The sequence below is a fragment of the Lontra canadensis genome, unplaced genomic scaffold (assembly GCF_010015895.1).
Source record: "Lontra canadensis isolate GAN:19392208 unplaced genomic scaffold, GSC_riverotter_1.0 scaffold78, whole genome shotgun sequence".
NCBI classification, from domain to species: domain Eukaryota; kingdom Metazoa; phylum Chordata; class Mammalia; order Carnivora; family Mustelidae; genus Lontra; species Lontra canadensis.
This window is the reverse complement of record NW_022631072.1, coordinates 1,961,800-1,977,002: the sequence shown is the minus strand read 5'-3', so window position 1 is coordinate 1,977,002 and position 15,203 is coordinate 1,961,800. Positions and strand designations below refer to the sequence as shown.

General features: G+C 45.7%; 1 protein-coding gene across 6 annotated transcripts in view; it reads left to right on the top strand.

The window, feature by feature from the left end:
- The first annotated feature begins 812 nt into the window (after positions 1-812).
- VIT (vitrin) overlaps positions 813-15,203 on the top strand; it is a 99,569-nt gene continuing 85,178 nt past the window's right edge. For 5 of the 6 annotated variants that reach the window (XM_032881875.1, XM_032881878.1, XM_032881877.1 and 2 more), the window contains exon 1: positions 813-1,045. The gene's annotated coding sequence lies outside the window, so the exon portion shown is untranslated. Of the gene's footprint in view, positions 1,046-10,636; positions 10,776-15,203 lie in introns of those variants that run through there. The other variant, XM_032881876.1, reaches the window with a different exon arrangement.

Below are 15,203 nucleotides of genomic sequence, written 5' to 3'. Positions count from 1 at the left end.
GGAGTCTACTTCAGGCTGCGGGAGTGCACATTCCCCAGCAGGAGGAGGAATGGCTCTGTGCTGCCTCCCGCCCTGCTGGAGAGAAGAGAAGATGCTCGGTCCTACTGGCGTGCATTTGAATCTCAAGGAGTGCCAGATGTACGTGTCCTGTTGTTGTTTTTTTTTTTTTAATGGTGCGAAATGCTCATGCACATGGATGTTTTGAGTCTGAATCCCCTCCATTTAATTGATGACACCAATAATAACTAAAATCGGCAGATTTCACTTAAGACATGAATCACCATTAGTTTTTTGAAACGTGAGTCAGGTTTTGTTTCCCACTATTATTATCTTGTGTCCTGTTACTGGCAGTATGGACTACAGTCATTCATCAAGCTTGCCAAAACACAGAAAGGACCGAAGCCAGTTAACCAAAAAATAGCATTACCATGTAGGAAAAGTAAAGTGTTTTCAACTCTAAGAGTGAGAGCCCAGTGGAACCAGCTTGGTGGTATTGGCACCGTGTTCTTTCCTTATGCAGTTTAATCAGCTGTTCACTGGCATTTGAAAAAGAAAGAAAATTTAATTGCCCCATGTAAGTCCTTTTTAAAGTATATGTTTTATTTCCCATTTTATCGAGGCACTTCTCTTCCACTTTTTAGAATTTCTAATTATAGAATTTGCTTACTGAAAATGTGTGCTTTAGGCTAGAAAAGAATATTTAGAAATCCTTACCCCAAAGAAAAGCAAGTGGGAGTGGAAATTTGAAAGAGGACCGCCTAATTCAGCACTAAAACCAGTGTGAGAAGCAGTGTGTGAGTGTGTGTGTGAGAGTGTGTGCATGTGTGTGTGTGTGGCTAAAATGTGCTTTTCAAAGTGCTGAGAGGTTGATGGGAATGTTTGATTAGCTCCTCTGAGAAAAGAGAAAAGTTGCTTGGACCTCTCCTTGTTTCTTCTTTAGAATAATTTGGATGGGATTTGTGATGCAGAAAAGCTTAAGGAAAAAAGGATATCCATTCTGTGTGGTGGAAAATTTTTGAAAAAAAAATTGCTCTCTTCAAACAAGGTATGTCTGATGAATTACTAAGCTATGTAGATAGTTTGCTTTCCATTCCTTATTATAAAACCTTAAAATGTATTTGTCATGAAGAAACTGCAATACACACCTTGACCAAGTAATCAGTCTGTACAAATTTTAGTCTCAGGAGAACTGGGAGGGGGTGGGGGGACTTGACATCCTTGTAAACGACTAATATTATGATTAACTATAGATCATATTATATATATATATATATAGATATAGATCATATTATATATTACTATATATAATATTAGTTATATATATTAGGTCAACTATAAATGAATTGTGGTGCGATAAAATTAGAACAAGATCTTTCACTGTATTTTTAAACCAATGTTATTAGGGTTAAAACAAGTTGGGAAGTATGACATGAGTCTCTTTGTTACACTGTCTTTTTTTGTACCTTGCTTCCTCTATGGAATATGATAGCAATGTAACAAATTGCTTCCAACAATATATGAAAAGCAGTATGAGAAATGGACACATTGATGCTAAGTGAAGAGAAATGATTTTAGTGTGGATCTGAACTTCTCTCTACTCAGATCTCGGTGGAATGTGGCTAGTTCTACAATTCTGTATCTTGTTTCTACTGGAAGTGTTTTCTTAGGCTGAATGCTTCTTTAACTGATAAGCCCGAGAAAGGGCTGGTATTGTTAAGTCTACTATTGTAGCTCGACTTTGCCCAGGGAAACAGAGTACAAAATCTCTTTTAAGCATGATTGGTGTCAAACCAGCATAAACATGAAATACATGCCTCAAGCCCAGGTTAAACAGAGAGGATAAGATTGAATAGTTAGACTCAATGGTTTGTTCTGAAAAACCCAGGCGTCTTTGCCATCCTCAGATCGAGAGGAGAATTCCAGATTTTCTTTGGGCTTATTGTAAAAATAAAACCAGGCATTCTTGGCCGTGGAGGTTATTCAAAAAATGTGAGCGCTAAGAAAATAGCATTTTGCCATTACGTTGCGTGGCAATAAATTTGGAAGTTTTGGTGGTAAAGTTCCGAGGTTGTTTTTCCCTCCGTCTCTTGAAAGATGAAAACAGCCTGCAGGGAAGCAAGATCAAACACTATTTGTTTGTGTATTTTCTCTCTTATGTGTGTTAGCTGCGAGTGGTGGCTACGCCTCCTCCGGTAGGAAAGCTGGACGCGTCTGTCTTTTATTTATTGAATTAAAATACCCTCTTTTGTAAAAGGGCTTTAGACAGAGAATTGAGAGACTAAAGGGCTGCATTTTTAATTGCAATGTGCCTGTTTCCCAGACTAAGCTTGATTTAAATATATCTTACACCTCACCCAGGAAAGGAAACACCTAAAGAACGTTGGAAATGCTTAGGATCTATCTTTAAATGGTGCTATCGCCAGGGATATCATTTAGAAGATCTAGTTATCTCTTTGGCCAAGTTCCTGATTACAGGAAGATAGTTTCTTTAAGGAAAAAAAAAGGCCCTGGGTTTAAAATGGTTTACGAACAGCATCGGGAAAACAGAAATGCTTGTGCTATTCTCGTCTGTGGTTCCTGCCAGACGTACAGGCACGCAGGAAAGCAGTAGGGGTAGCGCACTGCGAGCTCACGGTCCTATAGCACTGTACTGGTTCTTACTGCCTGGCTGGGTCACCCCAGGAAAGGGGTGCAACATTTCCTGACTTGCTTCCCCATCTGAAAAGGAGAAATTGCAATGCCTGCCTGCATCCCTCCCACGGTGGTCATGAGGTTCAATGTTGATTCCCAGCTCCAATAGGGTTTTGAAACGTGTTAAGTTCTATAGACATGTTATCTGGCCCCGGCCCCTTATTCAAAACCAGATTACACTGAAAGGAGTCACTGGTCTCAAAATAAATGTTTCATGGCTTCCGGGATGTTACCTGTGGCCACATGCGTAACTTCTCTCCTTGCTTCCTTGGAAGCAGAAGCCAGGGAGCGCCAGCAGTATGTGATCTCTCAATAGAAGGGCATTCCAGCTGTGTGATCTTGGGAAGATACTCCACATCTCTGTGTCCCCATTTCCTCACATGGGAAATGAGGAAGTTGGACAAGGTAGTCTCTAAGTTTCCCTCCTAACGCTATGGTCCTGCGCACTGGGACCTCTCCAATATCAAGATGTGACAGGCCTCTGTACATTACAAAGTAAAGAGTATCAAAATGGGGTTTGGAGCCTGTGGTATATTTAAAATATTTGTATTTACCTAACAACTTTTTGATATATATGAAAATGAAATGTTGGGGCACCTGGGTGGCTCAGTGGGTTAAAGCCTCTACCTTCGGCTCGGGTCATGGTCCCAAGGTCCTGGGATCGAGCTCTGCATCGGGCTCTCTGCTCAGCAGGGAGCCTGCTTCCCCCTCTCTCTGTCTCTGCCTGCCTCTCTGCCCGCTTGTGATCTCTGTCTATCAAATAAGTAAATAAAATCTTTAAAAATATTTTTAAAAAATGAAATGTAGCATAACTGCATATTATATAAATGTAACACAATGGTGTAGATATGTATATACATGTTATATATCATATTACTATATTATTATATATATTACTATATATGTTACCTATATATGTTACTAAGGACAGTGTGGTCTACATTGTATAACAGACTTCTTTCAGTTTTCTGGTGCATTTCTATGACTATCTGTGAACCCTCATGTGGAGATAATATCAAATAACTGAACTTAAGGCCCTCCATCCAAGGCCAAGGCCAAGGCCTTGCACTGTGTAGATACTCTGGGAGTCCAACAGAAGGATCCGCCCCCCCCCCCCTTTTTAAAGATTTTATTTATTTATCTGACAGAGAGAGATTACAAGTAGGCAGAGAAGCAGACAGGCAGAGAGAGAGGGGAAAGCAGGCTCCCTGCTGAGCAGAGAGCCCGATGCAGAGCTCGACCCCAGGACCCTGGGATCATGACCTGAGCCGAAGGCAGAGGCTTAACCCACTGATCCACCCAGGTGCCCCAGATCCACCCCTTCTTAAATGTGTTAACTTCGGCAAGTTACTAAACTTTCTTGGGCCTCGATTTTCACCTGTAAAAGGTGTCTGTTATTAGTGCCTACCTCATAGGGTTGTGGCAAAAAGCTCCCGTTGCTGCTAGGTACAATGTCAGCACCCAAACGTTAGCAAATGTTTTCTTTATTATATGTGTCTGGAAGGAAGAAATTTCATCGGCTGTGAAACAAAGCGATCTTAATATCCTTCAAACTTTTAAACATTAACTCTGCGGCTGTGGGAAGCAAAACAGATTTGAGAAATTATCTGATATTAATGTAATTTTTAGAAATGTGTTGCCATTTCATCATCCAGAGGATGTGAGCTAATTCATCAATCAACAAATGATAAGCAACAGAATGCCTAAGAATGGGTCCCTCTGTGGTCTGCAAGAGGTGGCGGAAATCCTGGCCCTCTGAGCATGCAGAGAGTGAGCTAGAGAATTGTCCAGGGAACCTGCTACCTTTTACCGGTATGAGAGGTCCTTGTGTGTGTGGCAATGAGCAGCTTCTGCGAGTGCAGAGAATAGGTAAAGAAAGGAGCAGTAGAGCAGGACACATTTAGGCGTGGCGTCAGCAGTGGCCGTCGGATATAGTGCTGGTTGCTCATTTTTAATGAAGCTGCAGGAGTTCACGCCAATGCCAGCTGTCAGCTCAGATCCAGCCCTAACTCCTGTCACTTGCCTGCATCCCTGGGCTCCCCGGCAACCAGCCCCGACAGTGGTGGACCTGTAGCCCACTGGCCCAACTCCCGTCACCAGCCTCGACTGCTGTGCATAGCCTGTGGCAAGACCCTGCGACCACGGGAGTGCATGAGGACAGTCAGGGGCGACACCTGTTAGTGCACAGCAGTGGGGCCTGGCCCTTGCCCTGATGTCAGTCTGTACCTGGCCCCTGCGGCCACCCAGTCCCCTGCTGCTGACCCCTGCAGCCCCTGCGTGCACACCACCACCTCTGGCCCTCACCACCGCCTGCCCTGGTCTCCAGCCTCGGGATGCTGAGGCATCACTAAGACACAAACAGCCCTTGCAGATACCCTCAGTGTGCTCACCCAGGACTACCCAGTTGCCAATGTTGGGGACCCCAGCACACCTTCCTGGACCTGGAGCCCCTGCAAGCCCCACTAGACCAAAGGTCACAGCCTTCCCCAACATGCCTCGACCCACCAGTGAGGTCACCTGACCGAAGCAAACTTCTGTTCCTGAGGTCAGGCCATAAAGTCTAGAAGAGGTAACTGGACACCTTCGCAAAGCTATGAGCATCATGGAGAACCAAGAAAAAAATGTCACCAAAAGGAACACAGGAAACCTCTAGTAACTGACCCTCAGGAAATGGAGAGACATGAGCAACCTGACAGAGAATTCACAAGTGAGTACAGCTAACGAATTTAATGATTCAGGAAAACAACACAAGAACAAAACAAGTTCAACAGACACAGACAGCATAAAAAAGAACCAAACAACTTTTGGGACTGAAGCATAAAAATTAATTTAAATTAAATTAAATTAATTTGAACACACACACACACATTTAAGTCAGTCTGAGATCACCTAGGTGAGTTCCGGTTTGCAGACCAGGAAGTAAAGGGCCCAAATCCAAGGAGATTCCCAGAGCCCCACCTTCACAATGGAGCAAAGACTATTTTGGTCTTGTTTATTGCATTTTTCTGCAGTTACCTCACCTGTTACACAAACAGTTGTGGATACGGGTTTTAGAATTTGTTTTTAATCAACTGGAAAACTTTTCCACTTCAACAGACTGCAAATCTTAAAGAAATCTCCTTAGAGACGTGTATCTGAAGTGCTTGGGGCTGCCTTGGGAAGACACAAAGCAGGCACCAGGCGATGCTCCGAGCTGAGACCTGTGAGAGCTACACGTCGTGTGGCAGCCTGCACCGGGCAGCAGGTGTTGTGGCTCAGCTGAAATCCATTGCCACATTCCAGCGCTAATATCCTGAGGGAGAAAGGTGAGCTGAGATCATGGGATGCCAAAGTCCTCTTCTACAAGCCACGGGTCTTGGAACAAAAGGAACACTAGTCTGATTTAGATTCAGTTTAGGAACTACTTTCGTGTTTGTGTTTTATTTTGGTGTTACAATTTTATTTATTTATTTATTTATTAAGATTTCATTTATTTATTTGACAGACAGAGATCACAAGTAGGCAGAGAGGCAGGCAGAGAGAGAGAGGACGAAAAGCAAGCTTCCTGCTGAGCAGAGAGCCCGATGCGGGGCTTGATACCAGAACCCTGAGATCATGACCTGAGCCGAAGGCAGACGCTTTAACCCACTGAGCCACCCAGGTGCTGGGTGTTACAACGCCCCTGGTGTTACAATTTTTAAAAAGGCATAAGCTCATTTCTGCTTCCTATTCTTTCACTAGGTGCTTTTTCCAATTCTTTTTAAAAATGCTAGCTATCATTCCTCAGCCACTTGATTGGTTCAGTTGTCCTACAGTCATCTAGAAGATTTTCATGAGAATGGGCTAAAGATCCTATAAATCTCCGAGAGAGAAGGAGGGAACACAGGTGTAGAATCACTCCATTTGGGGGCCCTAGAAGAATTGAGGTCAATGGCAATCACAAACCCAAGTGGTTCTTTCACCAACAATTCCCAGAATTAAGCCCCAATTACCCTGGGCAGTGTCTTGTTGAGAGAGACTCAATTGGTTGCCTTGACTCCATAGAGTTCATTCAACTAGAGTCTACACTCGCCCTATTTGCAAGTGGGTGGAAACAAAAATGATGAGGATGATGATGGTACTCATGACTCACCACCACGGAACAATAAAAAATCATATTTGCCAACACCCATACAGACACTGTGTGACAGACCCTGGGTTAAGCCCTCTTCATGAAGTCACTTATTTAATCCTAACAACAACCCTGTGAGGTAGGCTGTAACCACTCAGTAACCAGACTGACTCCTGAGACACTGAGAAGTTGAGTAAGTTGTCCAAGGTCACACAGCTAGTAAGTGACAGAGCTCAACCTCAAACCCAAGCAGTCTCTTTCCAAAGCTCACGTTCCTAACATACCAGGCAACGAGTACACATGCTCCTAGTTTTTCTGTCACCACACCAAATTAATCTTTGCCATCCTTGAAAACATCACTTTCAAGCCAAGTGAATTCCAAAGAAACTATTCCCTCTTGCAAGTAGAGACACAGGAGTAATCCTGAAGGAGGAGAGTGAAGGTGTTTTATTGCCATCATTCTTAGATGAGCTCCTGACTTAAGGACACTTGGCGGGTGTGTTGGGCAGACCTGACTCCCAGGGGGAGGCTGAGGAGCAGACCTCATCATCAAGCCCTAGAAGTAGCCAGTCTCCCAAAATTGTCCTTTATCTTCACTTCAGGGCTAAGTTAGCAGCAAGGCACAGAAGGAAACTTGTTTCCTAATGACTCAGACTTCTTCAGAGACCCATGTTCCCCGATAAGGGTCTCTACATTGACAACTGTCTAGTAAAAATTTCTCAAATTCCTTCCTTCAGTGAGAGAAAGGCTAAAGTTTTGTGTGGACATGTGGTAAAAATTCATAAAAACCACCCTTCAGGCTATAGTGAAAAGGGACTCTGCATTCTTTCTTCTCAGATTCAAAAAGAAAAAAGAGAGAGAGAGGGAGAAACTATTCCTTCAGGGGAACCCAATGTATATTTTCCAAGAGATCAGGCCACTGGCATCTCAACGCTAAGTGAATTCTGTCCTCGGGCTTCCTGTGTGTCCCAGACATAGAAAACAGGCTTTGGAAGTAAAGGTGCAAGTCAGCTTGCCTAGACTGGCTTTGCTTGTATAATAGAGTGAGTGAGTCTATAGTCCAAAAGGTAAAAGGAATTTGGGGAAGAAGAGATAACCCTGAATGCCAGGAACAACAAGTATTTATTGGGCCGCCATCATGTGCCATAATTCTACACGCTCAGGAAGAAGAGTGAACAAAATAGGCTCCGTTCCCCTAGAAGAGTGCCAATCTGGGGAGCACACAATAAACGGATACACATGAGAGCTCTGGTGGTATTATGGGCTGTGAAAGACCTAAGACTATAGACTAAGGGGGCCAGACAGAGCAGTGAGATGAAGTGATGATTTGCACGGCATCGTTAGATAAGTGTCTGGTGAGTGACATTTAAACAGAGAGAGAGAGAGGCGACGGCAAAGCCATGGAGCAACCTATGTGGATACTTAGGGGAAGAACAATCCAGGCAGATGAAAGAGCAAATGCAAAGGTCCTGAGGTAGCACCAGGCTTGGACAGGCCACAGTGTCTGGAAGAGCAGCATGAAGAAGAAAGGTAATATGGAGGTACTTGGACAAGTCGATATGGGGGGCACTATCCAGATGTTCCTCGAGTTCCCGCAGGAGCCCCCCCATTTCCCACTCACACACTTCACCTGCCACTCTTGCCTCTGCCCTGGATGAAATCTGAGTAGGTCCCTTAATATTTCAGGCCACACTCAGAATTCTTAAAAAGACCTTGCCCACATCACATTCCCAAAACGATCAGTTTCATCATTAATATGAATGTAATCCTTAAGTAATGCTTAAAAACTGAACAATGGCATTCACAGTTTCAAGTTTCACCCAGCCCCTGGGGCCTAACTGCTCCTGTGGGGAAGGGACTGGGACTAGATTCTCTCTTTCTCTGCTCTGTGCCTCTCCTGCTCCTCCCCTTTGCCGCTAACAACAATATCTTCATGTCCAGAGTTGAAGTGGGTACAAAGAGGAAAGGTAAGGGGACAGAAGGACCTTGTAAGCAGATACTGTCATAATCTGGCCCCCTGGGTTCCTTGGGCTTGGCAGGCACGGGGTTTCTTGTTCATGTGGGGCACCTCTGTGGGTTTGGAGAAGCTCCCCATTTGTTGGGAACTCTGGATGCTGTTACATAGCTCTGGCTGGAGGTTTATGGGGTTCCTTGCTCAGCCTCTGAACACCCACCACTCTTTCTCCTGTGATTCCTGCTGTGGCCTCCTCAGCCCTCTGTGCACCTGGCTTGGGCAGGACCTGAAGTGATCCCAGGCTGATGCTCACACAGAGGCTGATTTGCCACAAGCTCTTTCCTCTCCTGTAGATGTCTAAATTGTGAGCCAGATGCCAGGCCACTGTGCACCCAAGACCAAGAGACACAACCAGTCAGTCACCTCAAATGGGGCTACTGGGCATCCAAGCTGGACTTCCAAAGATAGTGACCCAGAGCCGGGATGCCTGGCTGACTGCCTCCCTCCAGACCACACCACAGTTGGAGGAGCCAAGAGGGAAGCTGGAGACTGGAGAGCAGGAATTGTTTTAGGAAAAGTTATTGGTGTTCTCCCTCCTTGTCCCTCTCCCCAGAGGCAGGAGGGGAACCGGGGGACACACAGTCATGAGAGGACCATCAAGGAGACCACTTGGGAACGTGGAAGTAGTTCTCCTGTAGTCTCAGCTGAAGCTAAGACAAAGCATCCTCCCATTTTAACATCTCATTCCACAGTCAATTACAATACACTCCAATGTTTATTTAGATGGGTGTGTTATGCCTGGTTAAACTTAAAAATAGGCCTGGGGCATCACTTTACCCTGAATAACAATTGTGTGAGAGAGAAAGCTATATGCGAGTTCAGGCCCAGATAGGACCCCCAAAAAATCTCCTGACCTTACAGCCAAGACAACCGTATCACACAACTATCACACAACGTCTGTATTTCCAAGCGTGCCTCTTAACTACTGTCAACAGAGTATTTCAAAAAGCCTCAGAATATGTATCAGGGCGAAAAGGAAGGTGAACCCATCCTGGAGAGTGGTAGAATGGGCTAGTCAGTGGGGTTAAATGCGAGGCCTGGGGTGGAATTCTGGAGCTGCTCCTTGTTCATCCCACCCTTGGACAGCTCACTAAATTCTCTGAACCTCGATTTCCTGCTCTGAGAAATGGGCGTCATTGTAGCTGTCCCGTAGGCTCGCCATGATAGTGAAACAAGATGGCCCCTGTGCCGAGGGGAGCGTATGGAAAGCGCTCAGCGAATGAAGCTGTTGGTATCGGAGGGGACTCCACACTTCTAAGTCTTTCCGTGAAGAACAAAGAGACCAATCCCATCTCATGTAACAGGCCACTGGACAGCAGGGCCTATTTATTGTCAGGAGAGACGGGAAAGAGAGCTGGAAGGCTCGGACAGTGCTGAGGACGGTCTGGAAGGCGTCCCTGGAGCCTGATGCTGCATGGCTCCCTTTAGAGACCCGGGTCTCCTGCTTCAAAATGACTCCTTCTGCTGGTTCCTGCCAACTGCTGGGACTTAATCCTCCATGCCTTTAATGGCTCAGCCTTCATGACTGCCCCCCCCCCTACACCTTCCCCAGCTCCCCCTCACCGCTGAACCTATGGTTGCTGGGATTCAAGAATGTGCTTTGACCCACAGCCCTGCACTGGCCTCTCCCCAGCATGGGGACCACTGGGACCCTGTCACCTGTGACAAACCCCTTGTTACCAAGAGGCCAACGGGAAGATGCTGTGGACCTTACAGACACACCCTTCTCTCCCTTCCCACCTCAGCTGGAAGGCTGTGTGAGAGCCCAAGATGTTTTTTCTATGCCTCAGAATTGAAGTCCAACCAAAAAGCACAGAGTGTTCAGGCCAGTCAAGGCTCTGGGGATCGCAGCTGGACGGTTCCAGACACACAGCTCCAAACTCACACTGGATGGCCCCTTGGCAACCACAAACCTCAAAGCCCGAGGGAGAAAACCCAGTGGGAGGCGTCAGGACGACTCCACAGTGTCAAACACATTAGGTAAAGACCCTTCTGATGAGAGGAGCTCCTCTTCCAAAACTCCATGAGAATCTTTTAAAGGCGCATGGTTTCCAGAGTAACTGAGAGGAGCGGTCATGGTCCACCTCGTCTTTTACTGAGGTCCTCAACCCTTCCCCCAGACTGACTGCCCTTCCATTACGGAGGATAAATAACTCTCAGAAGGAGTTCTTTAGAGCTCATTTGGGGGCATGCCTGCAAACTAGTGTTTTTTTCCTACTGGCAATATAAGATCTAAACTACCACTTCAGAGACGTAATTACTGTTTGCAGGCTCGCTAGAAATCACTATTGGTCGTGGGCTCTGTGGATGTGGTAAGCATTACCATATGTCAGGTTCTTAACGAGGTACAAAATGATGGTCTGAGATATGCACACCAAAAAAGGCTTTCCCTTTTTGGTGTTCTGACATGTCGAACCATGCCACATGGATGGATGAGGCTGACAGCCTCGGCACAGCTCAGTCATGGAATACAAGGACGACCTCCCTCACCCACCCACTGCCCGCCAGTCAACATCGCTGCTTTAGGATTGGACTTGATTGTACATAGTGATCAAAAGTGATCCTGGAAAAAAAAAATGTGGTCCTGGAGAAAGTGATCCTCAGATGTTCACATCTTAGTTATAAAAAAAAAAAAAAAATCTCCTATATTGATGGAAAATTCCTAGGTTGGGAATTCCTAGGTTACTTACATCAGTAAGCATAATGTTCTTAGAAATACATTGGGGGAAAAACATTCTCACAAATCAGTTTTTCTCCCCTGTCATGCTGGATAATGAGTTCTTTGTGGTGGGGCTGCCCTGTGCCCTGCAGGACGTTTCGCAGCATCCTGGCTTCTATCCACTAGAGGTAGAGGCCCCACCCGGATTACGACAACCAAAAATGTCTTCAAATGTCGCCAAGTCTTCAGGGGAGGGGGCAAAATCACTCTTGCTTGTGAACCAAGGTCATCAACATACCAGGAACTCCACAGCGACATTCTGACGGCAGAGTTTCAAGGTCACCCACTCCCGTGTTTGCCTCCCAGAGCATTCCAGGTGTGCGGGTTGTGTTCCTCATTCTCGGGGGTTGTCATGGCTTATGGGATTCTCTGTCACACCTCTTCCCAGAGCCTCGATCCTGAGTTGGACCCAGCCTCTCAGACCCCTGCTTGGTGCTACCAATGGACTGGCAGCCACAGGTGTCCTTTTCATTTTAACTGTTTTCATTTTCCTACCAATCATGTCAGGGAAATAGATAAGTAAAACAACAGAATTGAAAAGGGTTTGAACCAAAGCTTCAGGAAATAGAAGCCAACTCCAGCTGGCTGGAGTAAAAGGACCCAGAAACATTTATGTCATGCGCAAGAGACGGAGTCCAGCTGGACCTCCTTCAGACTGGAAATGGGACCTGGGAAGTGGCCAGAAACCAAAGTGTCCTCTCCCCCTGCTTCTCCCAGGGCCACAGGCTTTCTCTTCTCTCTTTCTGACTTCACCTTCTGCATCTTATTCAGGAGCCCATATGGCCTTCAGGTTGGCTCCCACAGTTTCCAAGGCTTTCAGGTTCCCGAAGCTAAAATCACAAGGGAGGTCTTGATTGGCTGAGGTTATCTTTTTTTGCCAGACCAGCTGAGTCACACAATTTCTGTGAGTGTTATTTCTGCATCTGACTATAATATTTGAGATCTTCATTTCAGGAGTCTTTTGAGATTGAAGTCCTAGATGTCACCAGGCATTTAAACAAGCAAAAGATTACACAAATGAGGGGTGGAGTTCTTATTTTAGAATAGTAGTATATAATGAATCACAGAACTATTTGGAATTTACAATAATAGTTACGTGAGAGGTTTGATGTCGTAACAAGAGCACAAGACTAAAATAGAGATCTGGCCTTAGACAAGTCACTTCACTGCTCTGAATTATGGGGAGAATAATGTCCATTCTACTTCCTCAAGAAGTTCTTAGGTGATTCAGATGTGAGAATTGTTGAGAAAGTGTCTTACAGATTCTGGCATTATTACAGACTTCACTTAAAAAGACAGGTACTGTGAGTTAGGAAGCAGTCAGGAATACTTTTTTTATTCCCTGCAAGCCCAACCAAAAGGGAAATACATTATCTCACATGTCAGATGGTCCAGAGGTGGGCCCAGCCTCCAGGAACAAGACAGACAGAGCTCCAGCTCCATTTCTCTGTGACTCACTTGGCTGTTTTATACCTTTTGGTGTTGACTTGCTCCTCACACTGACTTGTCTCATAGTCACAAGATGGCTGCCAGCACACCAACAAGGAAGGCAGCCTCTCTCCCTGAAAAACACAGGACTAAGTCTTTCCATTCTGTGCATCTGATACAACACAGGACACAGCCCATCTTTGAACTAGGTGCCATCACGTGGAGAGTGATGCTGTGCTGATGGGCTCAAGCCTGAGGTTCTGAGGCAATCCCCAGCAAGGGGGAGATTGTATATAAACAATCCTTGGCTTAGACTTGGAATCAGGAGCCACCCCAGGAACTGGGATAGAGCAGCTTCGTCTGAGTCATCTGTGTGTATTTATTCTTTTTATCAAATTGGGGCTGTGTTGGGTAAGAGGAAGTGGGGAAGCAGCCGCTCTTCTTAGGCAGCCAACAGCGTCCGGTTCACACAGTCTGATGGAGAGCATATCTTCAAGCAGCCTAGTACATTCTTCGGAGCCATCACGGAAAAAAGGCAAAATCGCCCCGGCCTCCCTCACTATTCTGCTTGCACTTTTCACTTGGTGTTTCTTTAAGATAAAAGAAGGCTCAGTCGGTTAAGCGTCCGACTCTTGATTTTGGCTGGGGTTGTGGGTGATCTCAGGGTCATGAGATGGAGACCTGCCTTGTGCCCTGCGCTGGGCATGGAGCCTGCTTAAGATTCTCTCTCTTCCCTGTGCCCCTCCCACCCTCTCTAAAATAAATAAACAAATCTTAACCAAAAAGATAAAAGAAGGAAGGAATTGGAAAGAGAAAGAAAATAAGGAAAGAAAGAAAAACCACCACGCTTTCTGGCTCCCTCCCTTTCTCTTTCTCCCTCTCCTTCATAAAATCCTGGGGGATTGTAATAGTGGCTGCTGGTGTCATGGCAACAGGAAATGCAGTGTTTCAGGCCCAGCCCAGAGGAATACGATCTGTGTGAAGGTTTATATACAGATGGAGGCCACTTCCACATTGTAAAGGCCGCTCCTAGGACCTCACTAGATCAACCCACATCCACTGACAAGCGGCCGAGGTTTTACATCAGGCAGAGATGGCAAAGCAAGGTTGCAGATGTGGCCTCTCCCCATTCAGAGATGTCAGTCCTCAGGGGATTTTTGGCATTTTGGAAATACAGCCCAAGCCTCTCATAACTATTAAATGTTTCCAGATGGACACTGGCTCTTTCTGCCTTGTGGACAAAGAATATTGTTAGGTGCTCCCCCTTGAAGAGTCATAGATCAGACAAACATCAGCATTGCATAAATCTTACACGCCCACTAGGGCAGATTTTCTGCAAGTGAGGGGTTCAAGTAAACCTCTAGGGGGCTTATTAAAAATGATGAATGCAAAAATAATTTTTAAGTCTTCCATGTCTTCCTATTGCCTAAAGGATCAATTGCACATTCTTGAGGCGTGACATTCAAGGCCAACATGGCCCCTTCTTTCCTTTCAACAGGCTGATTCCTCTCCTGGCCTCTCGGAGCAGCTCCCAGTTTCTGAAGCTGCTCCGTCCCCTGGGTCCTGTCCTTCACTCACCACTCATTGTGTTCCAACATGCCAGTTCAACTAATTTAAGACCCTTCCAATGCCCATGCCTCACGCCTATTTGCCCATCCTCCCCTTTTGCCATCACTGTTTGATTTTCAACAGAAATCTTCAACTCTGGCTGCACAGGGGAGACCCCTGGGGAGCTGTAGAACAATATCGATACCAACCCAGACCTATTACATCAGAACAGATGAGGGAAGTGCCCCTGGTTATTATGCAATAGCTGTAGCAAATGGTGAAATATAAAGGCAAGGCTCTGGGCTCAGGAAGCCCAATTTGAAGTCCAGTTCCTCTCCTTCCCAGCCGTGTGACCTGAAGCCAAGTACCCCCCTCTGCATGCCTCTATGTTTCCACCTCTGAAATTAAGGCAGGAAGGAACCCCCACCTCATCAGGTTATTATAAAGATCAAATAAATTAATATATCCCTGACATTTAGTATGAGCTCCATCAGTGTTAGTTATGATGAAGGTGCCTCAGACTCCTTCTAGAAGCCTCCAGGCAACTTGGTGAGCGGACCTGCCCTGTGCTCCTCTCTGCCCAGCACAGAGCACACACACAACTTTTTTTGAGTGATGAAATGTATTCATGAATGAAGATGAATTTTGACTTTAGGAGATGGCAGAGATTTCTAAGGAAGAGGTGGTCCATGAGCTGAACCTCGGATAGGCTG